Below are 6,000 nucleotides of genomic sequence, written 5' to 3'. Positions count from 1 at the left end.
TTGTAGTTGGAAAAAGCCCCCAAACATTATAATAGTGTGAGAGAGAGAGAGAACCAGAGACAAATGTGCATGTTATGGAACGGCTGGGTTTCCCTAAGTCAGTGTTTCCCAACCTTTTTTGGGCAAAGGCACACTTGTTTCATGAAAAAAATCTCGAGGCACACCACCATGCCAGATGGGGAAAGGTCACTTTTTACTTATGTAAAAAAAAAATAAAAAAATAGTAACAGCATAGAAGGTAATGGTTAGGCTAGCATCCCTCTTCCAAATATGCTAGGTTTTTATTTGCAGGGACTGTTCTACATGGGAAAGCATTCAGCACTGTCATTCTCCCATCTGCCATCTGAATTGGTACTATTCTGGGTCAACTTACTCTGCTGCATGTGTAGATGAAAATGGCACCAAGTGTGGGGGAGGGGGCAGAGCAGGTTTCAGATACAGGATATTAAGCATACACGTACTTCAGATTGAACTGGTTGCTTGCTTTGCAAGTTTTCATTTCCCAAATGACTGCCTTGGCAAGCGCAATACCTACCAGGCTCAACGCCGGTCTCGCGCTGCCGCTTCCCGCGCTCTCAAGGACCCGGGAGGAGGAAGGCGTGAAGGGAATCCCGAAGGCGCGAAAACCTCGCGCATGCGCAGGCCTTCCGCCTGCGACAGCCCAGTAGGCCGGCCGAAGCGAGCGGCGATGGGATGTGGGAGGGAGCTCGCTCGCCGCCCCGCGTGTGCCTATGTGGTGCACGTTACAGCCCTGTGACGTCAGCGCCACGCAGGCAGCCAGGCAGGCAGACGGCGAGAGCCCCGCGCTGGGCGGCCTCTCCTCGCCGCCGCCGCCCCACCTCTCGCCGCCCGACTCGCCCGCCTCCCTCCCACGGCACACCAGGCAACGTCTCGCGGCACACTAGTGTGCCGCGGAACACCGGTTGGGAAACACTGCCCTAAGTTTCGCCTAAGAACTTAAAAGTTAACTTTTTGTGGTAACTGGCAGACATTTCTTAATGGGTGTTGTTCCTCAAATTAGCCACAAGATGACACTGCAGCATCTTTTCTGCTATTGAGTTCATTTATATGGGCAAAAAAAGAAAAGAAAAGTTGCTACTAGGTCAGCGGTTCAAATCACAGTCATGTTTGCAAAGTGCATATTAGTGTTTAATTGCAAAACACTTGGGGTTGTATTCTGCCCAGAGTAGACCCTCTGAAATTAATGAACTTAAGTCAGTCATGCTGATTAGCTTCAGTGGGTCTACGTGGTCCCTGGCATCACCAGGTAGGAAAGGGGTTGTCTTGAAAGCCAGGAGAGCCAATGAGCCAGAAGGAGCAGTGGCCTGATAAAGCAGCTTCCTGTGAGCCTAATAATAATAATAATTAATAATAATAATAATTTATACCCCACCCATCTGGCTGGGTTTCCCCAGGCACTCTGGGTGGCTTCCAACACAATATTAAAATACAATAATGCATTAAACATTAAAAGTTTCCCTAAACAGGACTGCCTTTAGAATGTCCTAAAAAATTGATATCAACACGATTCATAGGGTAGGGGAACTGATGGCAGGTGATCCAAGAGCAATGTTTGTTTGCTAGTTTCCCAGGATTTTTTTTAGTACTTATTTGCAATTTCCCTTCCATTGTTTCCAAGGGGAGGGAAAATACATTTGATAGTACTGGGGCTGGGATATTGAAATATACTCAGAATCGCAAAGTGATTTCATGCTCTTTATTCAGCTCATAGTGGTGAGGAGGAATGAATGGAAGTCCCCTCAAAGTATCTGCTTATATACATTATTTACACAATGGGCTGCACATGATTGGTTAATTCTTGAATTCTACTGTAAGCCAATCAGGTTGTGGATTCACTTATATCTGGAGCATGATTGGGTGGTTCCTGCCAACCAATCATACTGCTGCATTGTTCTTGGACCAATCAGACTGCTGCATTCTGAATCCTATTGTTCTAGGACCAATCAGACTGCTGCAATTTGGATCCTATTGTTCTAGGACCAATCAGACTGCTGCAGTTTGGATCCTATTCAACTCAGTACATAACAGATATATTACCCTGCTGCCCATTTCAGGGGTGGGTTGGGAGGCTGAGAAATATTGGGTGTCGTCATTTTCTCTCCCTTGCACCCCCACTTTTCCCTTTTCTGATGTTGGAGCTCAGCCATCAGTAAGGCAAGAGCCATGGAGGTTTCCACAGTGGCAGAAAGAGGCTTCGCAGAGTCATAGCTTCCTCTCCAAGAGCAGACATTCTCTCTCTCTCTCTCCACTCCTTGATAGGGAAATCCAAAACATTCCACAGACCCTAGGAAGCCCTCCTAGGGGACATGGGATTTGTCTTACCTTTAGATTTTAATGATAACTGAATATTTAATATTTTGTAATAGAGTCCTGCTACAGATGGGAGGTCTTTTCTATTGCATTTCACAGCTCTTGAAGGTTGTTTGCTTTGCTTTGCTTTGCTTTGCTTACTGTCAAAAACAGTTACAGTGAGGGGGGGGGGAATATTTGATCCCCTGCTAAATTTCCCCGTTTGCCCTCTGATGAAAAAATGACGAGTCCATAATTTTAATGGTAGGTTTATTGTAGCTGTAAGAGACAGAATAACAACAGGAAAAACCCCAGAAACCCCAGAAGACAAAAGTCAGAGATGGATGTGCATTATAATGAGTCAAATAAGTATTTGATCCCCTGTCAACCAGCCAGATGTCAGGCTAACTGGTATCTTCACTGTATGTAACGAGCCGAGATTAGAAGCACCTGGAATATATACCTGGTTTGAAAAGGTAGGTTTTATCTCATGTATGCATGATCACTCAGCTTCTGTCTGCAAAAGGTGAATCGATAACATATCCCTCCTCACAATTTTTTAAACCCCTATTTCCTGCAAAACATGAAGAACAACTTTGCGACAAGGCAACTACTGCTGCTGTTTTGAGAATGCGTTCCACAAAAAGGTTGTCCCCACCACCTGTGCAAAATGCCCAAAGGTGCATATTTGACTTAGCTCAGGACTCCAACGTGCTTTGCTCACGTGAGGACCTTTCAGGCCCGATGGAGTGCACAAGAAAAGCCTGCCGGATTAGGCCAATGGCCCATCTAGTCCACCATCCTGTTCTCACAGTGACCAGCCAAATGCCTGCAGGAAACTGGCAAGCAGGACCCATGCATGAGAGCATGCGAGAACTCTCCTCTCCTGTGGTTTCCAAAAACTGGTATTCAGAAGCATTAGTGCCTCCAACCATGGAGCCAGAGAGTAGCCATCATGGCTCGTATCCATTGACAGCATTATCCTCCATGCAGCGGCGTAGCGTGAGTTGTCAGCACCCGGGGCAACGCAAGTAATTTGCGCCCCCTAACCCGGGGCAAGGCAAGTAATTTGCGCCCCCCCAACCCCTAACCTGCGAGTTTCCGCTGGCGCTGCCGCGCAAACAATGCTGCTTGCCCGGAGGAGGATGGAGGCAGAAGCAGCCGCCGCCTGTGCCTGGGCCGAGGGGATGGCGGCGGCGGCAGGGTGCAGAGGCTGCCCGTGCCCGGCCAGGCGTCGGTGGCGGCGTCGGCGCTGCTGCAGCGGCTGCTCCTCCTGCGAGCAGTGAGCGGAGCGCAGCCACAGCGACGGCGGGGGGCGCGCGCGCTAGGGCGCAAGGCTGGCGGTGGCGGCGGGGAGCCCGGCGGAGGAAGGAACTTGTCCCTTCCCTCTGGACTCGCGCCCCCCCCCCAGATGTTGCGCCCGGTGCGGTCGGCACCCCTGGCACCCCCCACGCTACGCCACTGCCTCCATGAATTTGCCAATCCTCTTTTAAAAGCTGCCCAAGTATGTCTTTCCCCCAGACGTTCTACAGTGGTACCTCCAGATGCAGAAGGGATCCATTCTGGAGCTCTGGTCAGATCCCGAGGTTTCCGCAACCAGAGGCACCTGTTCTGCGCATGCGCACAGCGCGCTTCTCTGCATGCGCGAGCGGCGAAACCCAGAAAAATACTTCCAGGTTTGCTTTCACAACCAAAGTTTACGTTACCCAAGGGTAGCATAAGCCAAGGTTCTGCTGCAGGTGTCAGCAAACTTTTTCAGCAGGGGGCCAGTCCACTGTCCCTCAGACCTTGTGGGGGGCCGGACTATATTTTGAAAGGGAAAAAATGAACGAATTCCTATGCCACACAAATAACCCAGAGATGCATTTTAAATAAAAGCACACATTCTACTCATGTAAAAACATGCTGATTCCCAGACCGTCCGCAGGCTGGATTTAGGTGATTGGGCCGCATCCGGCCCCCAGGCCTTAGTTTGCCTACCCATGTTCTATTGTATTTCTTATTTTGGTTTTTTTAATATGTTTCTATCCTGCCTTTCCTTTCTGTTTAACTAACGGGTTAGGAAGCATTAGAAGCAGGTAACAAGCAAAAAAAAAAAAAAAGGACAGATGGTGATGATGATAAACAATTCTAAAGTGCCTTAAATTGTTCAAATAATTTCTCATCTAGTTATAACCCTTACATTGGCCCTGTAAAGCAAGGGTAGGGAACCTGCAGGCTGGGGCTGATGGGGTTGGAGTCCCACAACAACTGAAGGCTCACAGGCCACTGTTTGCCCATTACTGCCGTCATAGGTCTGTATTATCAAACACGCACACCCCATATTGCAGATGGGGGTGGACTGAGACTGGCTTACCAAACTCTATCTTGGTGAAGTGAGATGAAGTGAGGTGCAGAGATGAAAACTGAACTGGGGAACCTCCTCATCGGAAGTTGAATCACTTAGCCGCTGCACAGCGCCAAGTAAACTGCAGCAGGAAAACCAAAATATAATAGCCAAAAGAGCAGCAAGCTCTCTTGAAATAAAGTCAGCAGAAGGGAACAAGAAAGACAGAAACTAAAGGAAGGTTAGACAAGGCTGATTCTAAAGCAGGCTTCCTCAACCTCGGCCCTCCAGATGTTTTTGGCCTACAACTCCCATGATCCCTAGCTAGCAGGACCAGTGGTCAGGGAGCTGGAGGGCTGAGGTTGAGGAAGCCTGTTCTAAAGGGTTGACCCAAATAATAATAATAATAATAATAATAATAATAATAATAATAATAATAATAATAATAAATTATTTATACCCCGCCCATCTGGCTGAGTTTCCCCAGCCACTCTGGGCGGCTTCCAATCAAGTGTTAAAAACAATACAGCATTAAATATTAAAAACTTCCCTAAACAGGGCTGCCTTCAGATGTCTTTTAAAGATAAGATAGCTGCTTATTTCCTTCACATCTGAAGGGTGTTCCACAGGGCGGGCGCCACTACCAAGAAGGCCCTCTGTCTGGTTCCCTGTAACCTCACTTCTCGCAATGAGGGAACCGCCAGAAGGCCCTTGGCGCTGGATCTCAGTGTCCGGGCTGAACAATGGGGGTGCCTTCTGAAAGGAAAGCCAAGATTAAGGGGTGGGGTCTGACAAACTTCTTAGGTAAGAGGTTTCAAGAGCCTGGATGCCATGGCCAGTTAGACCTTGCCTTGCATGCTCACTCTCTTCACCTCAGACAATAAGGAGATGCACAGCATGATGCCTTTTCCATCTGAATGCAAAGGTTCCTGTGGAAAGGTCCAAATCTGGTTAGGGAGACAGTTAATGATTAAATCTATGAGTCAGGAATGGGGGCAGCTCTGCCATGAAGCAGGGTAAAGTGACCTGCTTTGAGTGGCACCATGAAGGGTGTGGAAGATAAAGGCAGGAGCTAGTGGTGTCTGAATGGGACAGCAAGTTTTGTTGTTTTTTTTAAAGTCTTAGCCTTCATGGGCTAGGACATCAATTGGGATCTGCTTCAGGCAACTAAATGCCACAGCTTTGTGTATTTATTAAATTTATATCCTGCCCTTCCTCCCGAAGGAGCTGAGGGCAGCACACAAGTGATAAAACAACAAAAACAACTCCAATAGACAGTTTGCAAACCACCATGTGGCCTGATAAAGCTGCCTAATTTAAAGTACCCTGAGAATTAAAAAGTTTCAAGTAGCAACTAGTTTGAG

This window comes from Podarcis bocagei (genome assembly GCF_964188305.1).
Source record: "Podarcis bocagei genome assembly, chromosome: 10".
NCBI lineage: Eukaryota > Metazoa > Chordata > Lepidosauria > Squamata > Lacertidae > Podarcis > Podarcis bocagei.
Note: the sequence above shows the minus strand (reverse complement) of the source record.